The sequence below is a fragment of the Seriola aureovittata genome, chromosome 1 (assembly GCF_021018895.1).
Source record: "Seriola aureovittata isolate HTS-2021-v1 ecotype China chromosome 1, ASM2101889v1, whole genome shotgun sequence".
NCBI lineage: Eukaryota > Metazoa > Chordata > Actinopteri > Carangiformes > Carangidae > Seriola > Seriola aureovittata.
The window spans coordinates 30,473,521-30,488,036 of record NC_079364.1 but is presented as its reverse complement, the minus strand read 5'-3'; the positions used below and the strand labels follow the sequence as shown (position 1 = coordinate 30,488,036).

The 14,516-nt window shown below is 43.5% G+C and overlaps 1 protein-coding gene across 6 annotated transcripts in view; it reads left to right on the top strand.

Annotated features, from left to right (window-relative positions):
* Positions 1 to 14,516, top strand: part of znf536 (zinc finger protein 536) — a 278,944-nt gene that overhangs the window by 30,167 nt on the left and 234,261 nt on the right. For 2 of the 6 annotated variants that reach the window (XM_056405098.1, XM_056404841.1), the window contains exon 1: positions 7,288 to 7,888. The exons of 1 other annotated variant lie outside the window; for it this stretch is intronic. The gene's annotated coding sequence lies outside the window, so the exon portion shown is untranslated. Of the gene's footprint in view, positions 1 to 7,287; positions 7,889 to 7,976; positions 8,740 to 14,516 lie in introns of those variants that run through there. 3 more of the 6 variants (XM_056405020.1, XM_056404754.1, XM_056405263.1) reach the window with 2 other exon arrangements.

The following is a 14,516-nucleotide window of genomic DNA, read 5'->3' as shown; positions in this document are numbered from 1 at the left end:
AAGCGGACCTGTTGGCATGACGGTGGCGTAGTGTCTGCTGCAGTGTCCCCGTTGGATGTTGTGAAATAACTTAAATAATAGTTGAAAATTTGCCCAGAACTTTTGGAAATACACCAAGATTTGAAGGATACCCTATTAAACAACTTACCTGTGAACAGGTGATAAACTGCAGTGCCTGTGTCTTATAAGAAGTGGTGTATATGCTACATGTGCATATTATTATTATTCAACTGTAGTGAGTTATATTACTGTATTCACATATTAGGAAACTCTTATTTATACTACTAAGGAGACCGACTTTTTTATATGTTAACAATGGATGAAACGTGATGAACCCATGAATCATCACTCAACTCTGCTGTTCCTCCATTTAAGCATCGCGTCATTCTTTCTGGTTTAACAGTTCTACATGATAAACTCATAGCATCAGTGGGCATTTGTTTCAAGCTGTTAGTTTGTCTGCTATTTGGTGATAGCAAAGCTTCAGTTAGCCAGTTGCTGGCTGAACATAGTGGAGCATGTAGTAGCTAGAAAATCCAGACCATTCATTCCTTCAGGAGTTGGAGGAGAACAAAACAGAGCTAAAAAAAAAGGAGTGAGTATTGGACTTGGATTCATCAGCTGACCAGAAACACAACTGCACATCAGTGCTAATGTGGATCCATGTCTGCTGATCATTTGCTGACATTTTCACAGTATCAACTTTTATAGTCAGTGTTGTATTTCCAGCTTCTTGTGCCGCTCCAGATAGATCAGGTGCAGCCACGGCTGCCTGTAAAACTCTTATTAGATCTGCAAGGTTAGCGACACATACGTCTGGATCCTCGCCTCACTTTGGGTCCTGGTCCCGGTCAGGTCCCCCCCGGGCTTTTCCCCCCCGAAGACCTTGACTGCACGTCTTTCACAACAGTCCGACTGAGTACTATTACTGTTTTCTCAGCATTACCATAGTGTGCTGCTGTGCCAAGCCAGTGACATGGTCAAGAGTACAACAGCTGTATTTATCGTGTCACGGGGTTTACTCTCTCTCCCCCGCCGCATGTTGTCCTCACCAGCGTCAGTCAACTGCAGCTCAATTGTTGAACACATGTACCTGCTTCTTATTTCCAAGGGTAGAAGATGGCCTGGAAAGATAGATAGTTGGCCAGGAATTCTTTTTTTTGTGTGTGTGTTTAGTATTCATCTCATAGTTGTAACACAAGGCCCACTTGTCCTTGACTGCTTGTTACAAATAACCCACATAATTCCCACAGGCTCAGAGATAATTCACTGATAATTTAAGGCACTGGTACTGTGTTGCATTTTTCCTCTCACTCACTCACACACACACACACACACATACACACACACACACAAAAAAAAAATCAGCACATTCCTTTGTTTTTTTTCTCATTGTTTCCCTGCTGCTCCTGAGCCTGACACTAACCTAGTAAAGCGTCTCTTTTGTTCTGGGTAACGGGAGACTGTTGCTGAAGTGTATACAGAGGTTAGTGCGACTGAGCGCTTTTGTGGTGTGGTGGCACCTTGCACTTTATCTGCCGTTTAGCTTCTCTTTTCACCGCCGAGCCACATTATCTGCTGATTTAAGGAAGTGCTGCTGAATCAGGTCAAGGTGGTGCTGCCAATTGTCAGCAAGGTAAAAAAAAAAAAAAAAAAGGGCCTCAAGTGCCAACACTCAGTGGCAAGCTTTAAAAAAAAAAAAATTACATTTTCTCTGACGCTGAAACCACTTTTATATGTTATTATACCGATAACCAGACCTTGTGTGAATGTAGCAATGAACATTCTCTCCTAATGCAGTTTCCCAGGACCTACAGTACAGGAGGAATATTTTTGTATTGGGGCACCATAAAGAGATTAATTTTAGTGGTAGTCTTCTCACTAGGGAGTCAATGTAATCCTACAGAGCATTAGAGAAAAGGAGACAAGGAGGAGGAGGAATGGACAAGAAAGAAGTGGAAAGATGAGAGCAGGGAAAGGAAAGGAAAGGAAAGGAAGGGGAGAGAGCAGAGGAGTATGGGCGAACGCAGGGGGAGAGGAGTAATCACGTGTGTCCGGCGGAGGTCACCACTGGTCTGCAGGTTCTAATTATGTGCTAATAGCCACTGAGGAGGTCATTTGGAGCCATTAGCCAGCGCCTGTAGGTAGTTAACGGCCCACAGCATAACCCAGCCTCCTTAATGTTCCCTGTGAGGCCGTTAGCGCTCTGTCACCAGCCAGCTAGCTGCCTCGTTACTGCGATTAGAAACCAATTGATAGGTAATAGTAAAATATGATAGCACACTATCCAGGAAATATGGACTCTGGTGGAAAGGTGAGAGGACAGGAGACAGGCGAGCGGTAGAGCATGAGAGTGGAGGTGAAAAGCAGACTTGGCTGTGAATCTAAGGGCAACGGCCGACTGATAAACGGGACGAAAAGTTGAGTCAGATGTGGAGCTACGCTGAGATTCCCCCTCAAAGGATGAGAGTGTTCGGATGTGAGGCTCACTGTGGCTGAGTTGAATGGTGATGGTGAAGATGAGGAGTGATATTTCACTATGGGGGGTGGGGGTGGGGGGATTACTGTTTGAGTGCTGTACTTCTGGCACTGATTGGTTTCATTTTTCAGGAATACAAAAATGATCAGCCCCAGTTTGTGCTCCCCAAGTATTAGTGTTACGTTTCAGCCACTACTCAGTGATCTTTAACAAATGCAGAAAATAGTAAATGGACTGATCTTACATAGAGCTTCTCTAGTCTTATCCACCACTCAACGTGCTTTACGCTACAAGCCACATTCTCTCTCACACACACACACACACACACACACACACACACACACACACACACACACACAGAGATGACACATCAGGGGTAATTTGGGGTCCAGTATCTGAAGGCAGACAGTTGGGAATCGAACCGCTGAGCTTCTGATTAGTGGACAACCCGCTCTACTTTCTCTCTCTCTCTCATATGTATATGTGTGTTTGTGCATATATATATATATATATATATATATATATATATATATATATGTGTGTGTGTATATATGTCCTTGGTTGTTTTGTAAAACACTAGCAAATTATTAGTGTATAGTGTAAATATAAACTATTGGATTTGGAAATAAAGTCTTTTTTTACATATATATTATATATATATTTATATATATAATTATTATAATTTTTTGTCCCCCAAATTTGTTTATTGGATTTTCTACGACACAAAAAATGTCCAAAAAGTTGCATTAAAACTTGTATTGTTGTGTCAAATATGAAATGAAAGTAACAGGACATGTCTATGAAGTGCAGTGCAACTACATGAACAGTTGTAACTAATATCAAAACTAAACGCAAAACGTACATGTCGGTCACAAAGTAATCATTATGTGTGATTATATAAAATTCACAAGAATAAAAACAGTTTTTATCGTGAATATTTTTTCACCCACATGTTTGGGGGGAGTCTGTCTGGGACACCTTCAGAACAGCAGTCAGTGTTGTTGAACGACCTTCTGGCTTGTTCAACGATGGCCGGGTATTTATATTTTTGAAACCCAGAAGCTCAGTGCATCAGCACACACACACACAGCAGTTCCTTTTCCCTTAGTCATGGATGAGAAAGAAATCAAATCAGTCTCAAAACAAGGATATTCTAGACCTACTATGCAGAACATTGTTCTTAATCAATTAGAGTCAGATGTTTTCATTTAGATATATTTTATTTCTGCTCTGGGCAGACTTCGATTCATATGATTTAAATTAAAATCACACTGGTTATCAGTAATGGCAGTATACTTCCTGCTCCTCCACATTCATCGAGCCCGGACAAGTTTGATCTCGGGTATACTCTCTGTCCGGGCGAATAAAGAAATAGAGGGCTCCCTGAAGAATCGCAGATTTGTCCGTGATGAAATCTCCAGGCCGGGCCTCTAAATATTTGCCTGTACTGTATTTGTGTGAGCATTTCATTAACAATCAGAGCTGACAAACACACACACTCGCTGACCCCAGCCATCAGGAGAGAGCTTGAGACAGTAGTGTGTGTTTAGTGTGTATTTGTTGAAAAAATAAATGCCTCACATGAAGGATTGATGTCACCAATAGAGGAGATGATTGCAGTGGAAATGAATCTGGTTTGGTGAACGTTTTCCACAGCCGGGCTCCTGGCTCTTATTTAAGGCCCTGTCAGAACTTGAAAGTGTAATTGATATAAATTCTAAAGTTTAATTTTTAAAGTTTACAGTCACAGAGGGTTCAGAGCTTTCAGATTGTTTAAAATTGCACTCACTCCCTTTTCATTAAAGCAGGATAGTCTGAAAACATTTGTTCATCAAAGGGTTGCTACAAATTAGACTTTGAGAAACTCAATTTGAAGTAAAGAAAAAGCATTTCTTTTCCTCTGGGGGAAGCCAAAGTCTCGTCTTGTTTGCATTTAAATATAAGCTGGGCACAATATCTGGCTTTAAAGATGCAGTCGTTATACAGACGCAAACTTGGAGGACTCACGCCACACTTGCCATATGCACACACTGCACCCCCCCCCCACCCCAACTATATAATTTGATAGTTCCCTCTAAACTAGCGCATACAACGCCATGAAAACACTGCTATCATGTTGCACCCGTGCTCTTAGATTGTTGTGTCTAACTCCCTAAGAGTCAAAATTAGCAATAAGGCCTCATGAAGGAGCAGGCGGGTGTGTCGGGGAAAAAAAAAAAAAAAAAAAAAAGGGACTCTGGGAAGGGTTAAAGAGAGACAGAGAGTCAGATAGAGACGGCCAGAGCAGTGGAATAACGTCTTAATCTATCTGAGAAGTGAACAGTGGCTGGTCTGTTTTTTTGGAGCACGCTGTCTTGGATGACTCCCAAGCAGAGGGGCAGGGAGCAGAGCCATCTTCAGCTGCTAGTCACTAACATGGCAGTAATAAGGCAGTGATGACCCTCCCAGGACTGCCGGCCAACACTCCCTCTGCCTCGCCTCCTCTCCCTTCAGCACAAACACAGGCCGTGCACTTGAACAGATATGCAGTGCAGCACCACATTTCTGTCTCTGTGATATATACTGACCTCCCTGCTTGCTCACCAGTCTCCATTCAGTCTGAATGAAATGTAATGTGCACTGGAAAGACAATCAGTAGGTTAAAACCGTGGACCACAACAACACTGTATATTTGAAAGACACTGAAATGCAAAAGCATGCTTTTGTCATCAAGCTTCATAAATCTTAATGCAAATGAAGAAGTAAAACTAAACCCAGGGGTGTCAGATATTATTGTGATGCTGCTGCACCTGTTGCAGAAGCAAATGAAAACACTGCCAAACCATCTCCTGTCCATCTTTACAATGTCCGTCCCTCACATCCTGTACTATAAAATAAAAACATATCATAAACATGCTCTCTCATAATTGGGTTTCATGCAGGAGCCTAAAAGACTGCAGGATTTAAACTTTGAGTTTTATTAACACCGGTAATGACAGATAAAGATTCAAACGGCAAATACAAATAACTTTCATTAATCTGCATAAAAATGACGCCTGCAAATCATTTGTGTGCTGTAGTTAATATAAATATATGTATATGTTTTTCGTGAGTGGCTTTTATCACCTTAAAAGCTTCTATCCCCGTGTAGCTGGAATTAGTTTCATACTCACTCACTCTGCACAACAATTAATTTAAGCCAGTGAGATTTGTGTCAGCCTGTACAATGCGGGCTGGACAACAGTTTTGCGTGACTGCTTACACATATATATAGTGGTGGGCCTGTGAGAGTACAACCCTCACTGCTGTGTATTGTTAGAAATTTGCATGCTTAAGTCCATATGGCAACTTCCTTTTGACCTGCTTTCCCATCCCCGATGCATTGTCAGGCCTGTCAGCCGATAAAGAATCACTTGACTTGCTATAACAAGTTCAAAAGGAGCTGATGACGCGCTGTTGATCCATGGAGAATCGGCAAAAGGAACACCCCTACTGCTTGCTGCTATCACTCCCATAGAGATAGCAATATTATTGATGGGGAATGGTTATGCTAATTTCTTTAGGGGAGGAATTTTCTTTCTTTTTTTTTTTTTTTTTTTGGAAAATGCTCAAAAAAAAAAGAAAAAAGAAAGAAAGAAAGAAAGAAAAAAAAAAAAGAAATTCATATGCATCAAACTGAATTCCATATAACCATTTAAAGGAGCAGCATGAGAATCAGATTTTCATAGTGCATAATGAATGTGGAGTATCTTTTAAAGAGGAAGATATGTTTTGTCTGGGAAGGGGAAGAAAGCAGATATTTAGGCTATCTATTAATGTCTCACAGAACACACACACGCGCACGTGCGTACACACTCACACTCACACTCACTATTGTGAAGAATCTTTTAAAAAGCATAAATATTTAAGTATCAATGGAGTCAAAAGACAAAAAAAAAGAATGTGACAGATAACTTAATATGCCTGATAATAATTATGTCTTTAAAAAGCCGTTAAAAAAGATGAGTTAATATTTTCTCTAAATAGAAGTTTTGATTAAAAAGTTTTATAAACAGGCTGCAATAAATCCCTTAAATAATAATAATAATAATAATAATCATAATCATGTGCAGTAAAGGGCGGATTTGTGTCACCCAGAGATGGAGTGTGTTGCTCTCTGACAGAGTGACCATTTACATGTGTGTATCTGCCTCTCTCTCCCTCTCTCTCTCTCTCTCTGACACATGCAGCATGGCACAAGCGGCGTGGCGAAGGGAGAGGATGATTTGAAGGGGAGGGGGAGTGTGTGTTGGAGGGGAAGGGGGGGGGCGCTGATGAGGGGAAGGGGTGGGGGGTGTTACGCACAGGGGCTGTTATGAATATGACCCCGAGATATTCCATTGTGGGCCCATGTCCGGTTCTGAGCACATCTGATAGTATCTCAGTCAGTGGCATTAATGTGTCTCTCGGTTCGACATTTTGAATAATCGGGGCTGTCTGCCGTCATCCTGCCACTAGCTGTCAGCAGCACCGTCTGTCTGTCTGTCTGTCTGTCTGTCTTATCACACTCCTCTACTCATGCACTTACATTATAGAAAACAAGCTGCCCGTGCAAGAGAGCGCTTGATACTTTTTTATTATTACCAAACCGTTCCCATAATTACCCCATAATCATTATATAATCCTGTAACAAAGCCTCTATTGAAGCCCTGTCTTTTGTCAACGCTGGGACACTGAATCTATAATTGCATTATTTAGTCTCTTCCAGCCCTCTATAGAAGCGTAATATATCAAAACCATCCCGCTAGGCAGGTTGTTTAGTTGCAACAAACACTTCGGCCTATACGGGACGTCTTTTTTGGTCGTATGTTTTTTTTTTTTCCTTTTTACGCATCGCAAAAAAAAAGTTGTGCCAACTTCAAGTTTAGAGCTCCTGTTGGAAATATCAGAAAAAAAAGAAAGTATTTGCTTCTTCTTCTTCTTTTTTTTTTTTTTTTTTGGCTGACAGCGTGGCTGCTTTTCAAACATCCTCAGAGAGGTGTGTAGAAATGCACTCATTCACAAACTGGACCGCTCGCATCATTACTGCTATAGCATATTCTCAAATAATTATGTTCATTCCCTCTTGCGCTCCCAGACAGAAAGAATAAATCGTCAATACAGTGAGGAGAAGAAAAAAAAAGCAGGCAAAAAGCGAGTTTCTGAGGAGCGGCTTTGCGTTTGTGTGCACGGGGATTGGCAACACAACGGGGCTTATTTACATTAAATACGCCACAAGGTTACAGTGCAGATAGATGAGCGTCATTTTTATCACTCATTACTTCTCTTAAGCGGTGACTGACGCTCAGGACGCACAGGAGGCATCACTCATTTATCCTGGAGTTTTTTTTTCCCCCTTCCAAAGCGAGGAGAAGAAGAGGATACACACTCGGAACAGTTCACTTAAAAAAGGTAATGAATTCTACTTTTTTGGAGTAAATTTGTGACCTGGGTGTCTTTCCACAGAGGGGCTGTTTTCCAAGGCAATTTTTGAACGCGCGGTGCCTTCAGCGGCGAGGCTGCCTGTGTGTGTGAATGCTCATGTAGGCAGAGGGATACATTTTGAAATAAAGCAGTGTTTGTGGACAGGTTCAAGGTCAGAAACAAAGTTAGGTGGTCGGGAATCGGCTTTTTGCTCCTGTCACTGTACCGGGGGGAAATGTAACGTTGAGGAAGAAGAGGAGGAGGAGGGGGGGATTATTTCTTTAAACCAGGTTCTGTTCACCGCTGGGCTCAGCTGCTTTTTTATCCCCCCGTCAACGGCGAATACCGCAAGACCCGGGCTGTATGTATCCACAGCCAGTCAGCTCCGCTCTCTACAATGGAGTTCCTTTTTAACGGTAGCTACAATGCGTTTCACCTACCAGATAGGGGGAGTTCAAGCTGAAGGGAATATGCTGATCTGATGCCCGGGGATCGGCATCAATGCAAACGTTTACTTTTAGCAGGCAGCGACTGAGAGAGAGAGAGAGAGAAGAGAGAGAGAGAGAGAGAGAGGGGCACAGAGGAAAAAAAAGACAAGTAATAAAGCAGCGTTTTTCATTTGAAAGTCGGGGTGCGCGGCAGGGAGCAGTTGTAAGGGACAGGATCGAGGAGTGGACAGTATTTAACAGGTCCGAAGCCACTTTTCAACACCCACGTCATCCGAAAAGAATATGATCCGGTGAAATCATATGGACATGCCTCATTATTCAATGAACACTATCTCTCACAACGCGGCGTTTACGCGCAGGAGTTAGCCGGCGCTTCGCCAAATTCAAAAGGTAAGAAGTGTTGGGGGGGCATGCAGTATTATGAGTGTGATGTTTTTTTTTTTTTTTTTTTTTTTTTTTATACCGGGGGGGGGCGGGGGGGCGAGTGCGTGTGGGGGGGGGTGCTTGGAGTGTGTTACTCAATGGGAAGTCAGCTTTTTGGGGAGGATTGTGGTTGTTTGTGCGGGAGCATCGCAGCGGGGGCCACCCCGATGTCTCCCCAGTCATGATTAGAAAATAACAGAGCAATTATCCGTAGCGAGTGACGATCGTAAAAAAAAAAAAAAAAAACAACAAAAAAAAAAAACACGGTGACAAAATAAGCAGCTGGGACCGAAAGACACGAGCTGCCGTGCTCGACACCTTGCAACTAAAACGCCAAATAAACTATTTTTTTTTTAAGCCTCAATTTATTCCAGCAGAAATATAAATCCTAACGTGTTTTTGTTTACCGCTGCATGTTTCACTGAATGCGCGTTAAAGGCTCGCGAGCTGCACCGCTTTGCTATAAATTATATCGCTCGCGCAGATTCTGCCACACAAATCTGCGAGAGTTTTTTTTTTTTTCTCTTTTTTTTTTTTTTTTTTTTTTTTGGAAAAGTGCAGCCGTGTTCCCGTCGAAGAGTGTGCACGGAAAACTTTTTCTACCGACACTTGTGCTGAGAGAGTGCATGCGGGAGGGGTGGGGGGGGGGGTGGTGGGGGTGGTGGTGGTGGTTCTGAGGAGGTGGGGGGTGGGTGAGGGGGGTTGAAGTTTTTTTTTTTTTTTTTTTTTAGTTGTTACCGGTGCGTTTGCCTCCATGTGTCAAAACTTGTGAGATGGAAGAAGAGAGAGGAGCCGGTGAGACCTGCCATTTTGTGCAGTGATCGACCTCTTATGAATAAGAAGTCCCCGCATTATGCTTTGAGGAGACGGTTATGATGGCATTCAGAAGAGGGGTTGTTCATGTCATATGTAGAGGAGGGGGTGAGGGGGGATGGGGGTTGTGGGGGGGGGGGTGAAGGCTCATGTTATAGCAGCCATGAAATTGACATTTTGGGGATTGGTGTCATATTTGATTGTGGGGAGTGTGATTTTTTTTAAAAAGGAGAAAGAGGGTGGTAGAAAGTTAGTTGACTGACAGGCAAATCTGAAATGACAGAGCCCACAGGTCAATATTTTTGCAGGAGTTTCACCTTGTTTTATCAGAAGATCCAGCAGGTTGAACTCTCACACTCGCTCACTCATATATTATTTTGCTTAGTCTATATGACGGGGCAGCAGTGAATTATCTGTAATATGTTGCAGCAGGGATGAGGCTTGTAATCCCATTTAAAGCCTCTGTCTCACCGTGTGTCTTGGGGCGGGGAGGAACCTTTTCTTGGAACTGGAGTTGACCCCTGAGTGATCTGACCTGGGTTATCCAGCCACTTCCAACAAGCTACCAGCGCTGCACAATGGCTGCGAAGACACATGTCATCTGTCTTAAAATACTCAACAATGTCTGTCACATTGTTTCACACTGTTTCTCTAACCTTCCCCTGAAGTTGTCTTGAGCCAAAACACAAGCAAAAAAAAAAAAAAAAAATCTTCCTCAGATTCATTGCGGAAGGAAAAGGGATAAATAGATGTACTGTACGAGTTGAGATGCTGTCATTGTTTAATGGTATGCACAGGGCGGATATTATGTCTGAAATAGTGTCTGGGCGTAAACCCTTTTTTTTTTTTTGTCAGCTCCTTTCATTGCCGTATTGGAGATGAAATAGCAAGTGGATAACTGTCCCTGCTCCTCTGACAGTTCAGGCTGCCTCGCAGACCTGTTTGCCCTTTCACTGCACCTCCCTGCTCTGCCGCGAGCTGAAATGTTGTCATTCTTTTAGGGTGAAAATATTTGGGAAGAGACGCAGTGTTTTTAAGAGGAGGCCTAACTTTGCAGACTGGCCTGTGTCAAGGCCTCAGTGGTTTATGTTAGCAAGTTATTTCATATTCATTAGGCCTAATTCTGCTTCATTTTTTTGCACTCATCCGCAGGTCAGGCTGTGTTTGATATTACATATCACTCATTAATGAATTATCCATTTAATTATCAGAGCTGCTGCCATTAAAATAAGTATTCTCATAAAATGTACAGGCATGATTTATCTTCACTTTAAGTCAAATAGATGGATGCACGTTCAGTATGAGATTTATTACAGTAAAAAACAACACACACATACAGCACATAAGTATTTTGACATTTTCTTGTGCTGCAACTTTCTGACCAAGTGGAGCTCCAAATCTGCTGTGCAGCCGCCGCCGTTGATCCTCTGTTAGTTGCTTTCCCACCTGTGCCCGTGTCAACGTTGCACACGGGGGCCGCCGGGGTACGACTGAGCGCAGCGATACACGTCTCTCAGCCGAAGGCAGTGATGGGAGAGACAGGGGAGAGAGAGAAAGCGAGAGAGAGAAAGAGAGAGAGAGAGAGAGCATGGCATCCAAAGGATGGCATCAAAACAGTCCTCTTTTCACCAGGCTGTCAGTCAGTCAGTCAGCCACTCAGTTCACCGTGGAGTAGACCCACTCGACTGGAGCCGCCGCGTTGTCAGCCCGACACACAGTGAATTATTTGCACGTTGACATGTACACAATCAGATTTTTTTGAGAAAAAAAAAAAAGGACTGAAAAAGCAGCACGAAAAAAAAAAAAAAATCACACACTTGTTTAACAAATGCGCATAAAGAAGGCAGCACCATGAGCAGACATCGCAAAGACACACAAACCCACAGTGAAGTGGCTGCACAAATTACATAATCTAGCAGCACAGAAAATACATGTGTGTAATCAATTGGACAGCACATAATTCAAACACAAATAAGTTATCCTGCATCCTGTGATATATGCATCTGCAACACAGTGCAGTCCACAGTCAGACAGGCAGCCTGACTGTGGTTAGTTGATCCCCATCTCATGTAATTATAGGGGAGAGGGCTCCAGCTGTACAGGCTGCGAGGCCAGGGCTCCCAGTCCGCTGGGATCAGGGCGGTGGTGGGCAGGCCAGATCAGGCCGGCTCTGCTCATCAGCCAGCCATTAATTGATATGTGCAGTCATTGTAAAAGCACCCCCCCCCCCCCAACTTCCCCTCCCTGCCTATTTGTGTTCATTTCCATTCTGGTTCTGATCTGCAGCCGGGCAAGGCGGCTGGGTACATGTACTCCAGTGTGTCAGTGTGTGTGTATATATATATATATATATATATATGTGTGTGTGTGTGTGTGTGTGTGTGTGTGTCCCGTAGGAGGCGAGGAGGGTGCTGAAGGGGGCTGTAACACACAGGCGTTAGTCTGGGTTGAGCCTTGTAGCTCCGTGACCTTGATCTCCAGGGTTCAAGCCAGAGAGAGGGGAAAGATGCTGGCGAGCTCTGTGAGGCTAATATGACAAGCACACACACACACACACACACCACACACACACACACACACAATCGAAAGCCTTGGATCAAATTTGGGATGTGAAGTCAAGAAGAGACTTCCCTGACCACAAAACCTCACACACCAGATTACACACATTACAGAGAGAAATCTGAATCTGTTTTTTTTTTTTTTTTTATCACATTTGTTTGAATTTCTGTCACCGTGACGAAGATTTGATTTATTCCGCCTTGGTGACAAATTGAAGGCGACACAAATGACCTCAGAGTTTTATCAAGTTTGTGCTGCTGACCTTTGCTCATTATTTGGCCTCTTTAGGCAGTAATGAGCTTTTTTTTTTTTTTTTTTTTTTTTTTTTTTTGAGAAGTGAATTGCAAACTGATGACTGTATTTCTTCATCCTCTGCATGGTGTAGTGATTTCCGGAAGCCTTTCCTGTTATTTTTCATTCAGCTTTGAATTTAACACATTAGGGTCAGTTTCATCCAAGTAGAATCAGGGGGTTAAGATATGTACCACAAAACCACGATGTCCAAAGTCCAATTCCCATGGGACCCTTTACCCCCCCCCCCCCCCCCCCCCCTCTGTGTCTCTCAACTATTAAGTAAAGGCCAAAAAATAACTTAAAAACTCGGGGTAAAGTGAAATTGCCTGTAAACGAATGTAAAGAATGCTGTACCTCACTTATTCAATGATCTAAAAAGCAATGGGAAATATGCGATATGCCATTAGCTAGAAATGAATATGCTATCAATTAAAATCTAGCTGTGTGAATGATCAGCTTTATTGAATCATTGTTTAAATGAGACTTTATGTAGGATTTTCCTGTTTGTGTGTGTGTGTGTGTGCGCGCTGTCTCGCGCTGTGTGAACGCTTCATTCTGCACTCAGGAATGCGACTGTATATTTTCCCCTGATATTCTTCTTTGCTTGATAAAGATTGGGGAGGTGGAGGAGGTTGGAGGTTGGAGGAGCAGAGGGGTGGATGGGCCAGGATGGGGTGGGGGGGGGGGTGGGGGGGTGGGAGGGTAATCACGGACGTCAGTTTGATCTAAGAATAAAGAGTGTGGGGCAGATGAGGCTCTGACAGATAGGCTTGACTCAGTCCTCTCATGCCGGGGTGCCATCACAAGGAGCGTCTGCCTGTCTGGGCAGCCGGAGGAGTCGTGGGGTTGGGGGTGAGGGCGGGTGAGGTCTGGATGATAAGAAGAAGTGGTCTCCAGAGGGAGAGGTGGGCATGGGAGTGGGTGCAAGGAGGATTTTTGTTGCAAAAATCTTTTTTTCTCTTTTGCTGTTTCCAGTTGCAGACTTTGTTAAATAAGCCTGGGAATGTGCGTGCGTGACAGTGCAACAGTGTGTATATGTGCGAATGAACCTGTCGACTGCGCGTGTTTATTTTTTGGGGGCTAGTTTAACCGCTCAGCCCTGAGAAAGTCCAGTGTCAAGGTGACGGCCTGGCCTCGGCCTCTCTGTTTTAATCAGTTGGCGCTCGCTTCAACAACACCAACGAGGAATGTGTTCAGAAAAATGTAAAACACCCTATTCTTACAACCCGTGATATTCCTCCTTTGTTTTCCCCCCTGGCTTCCCCGCTGAAACCCCCCCCCCCCCCCACACACACACACACACACACACACACACACACACACACACACACACACACACACACCCTCTGTCATTAAGGCATTATTATAGAGTTTGGCTTTATTTTGTTTTGTTTTTCCCTCAAAGTTCGTTAGCATTTGGGATGTAAGGATGTGTCATGCGATGTCATGACCATTTTCCCTTTTGATGTGTCGAACGGCGGCTGCGTCTTCAGCCGTGTCATTTCCGTAGACAACAGCTTAACACAAACAGGCAAGCACACATCAATCAGAGGTCCTGAAGCAGAGAATTGTTACTGCTTAGCATTCAGCCACGCTCAGCTAAGACTGTGGTAAATACCTCCAGTGTTCATGAAATGGAAGGTTACGTGTGTGTGTGTGTGTGTGTGTGTGTGTGTGTATGCGTTTGTGTGTAAGTGTGTGTGAGGCAGGTTATGTCTATTACCCACTTCACATACCATCACTGACTGCATCCCACATGTCATGTCTGCTCTTTAGCTGCTCTACCTCCCGGATGTGACCTCTGTAAAAGTCCCAGACCTCTGCTAATGAGCACGCCAAAGTAGCACAAGATAGAGGGAGAGGAAAAAAAAAAAAAAAAAAAGGGAAAGAGGGAAGCAGTGGAGAAAAAGAGGGAGAAAAGGGAGGGGATGACGATGCTGGAGAGAACTCCTGCACCTTTAATTATGATCAAGAGGTTTTCACCAAAGGACGGAGGCGTTGCAGTTCTGTTGCGCTCGTAAATCTGGCCCCGGATGCCGTATATTGTGTCGAACGATTACTGTACACCATTATAGTGC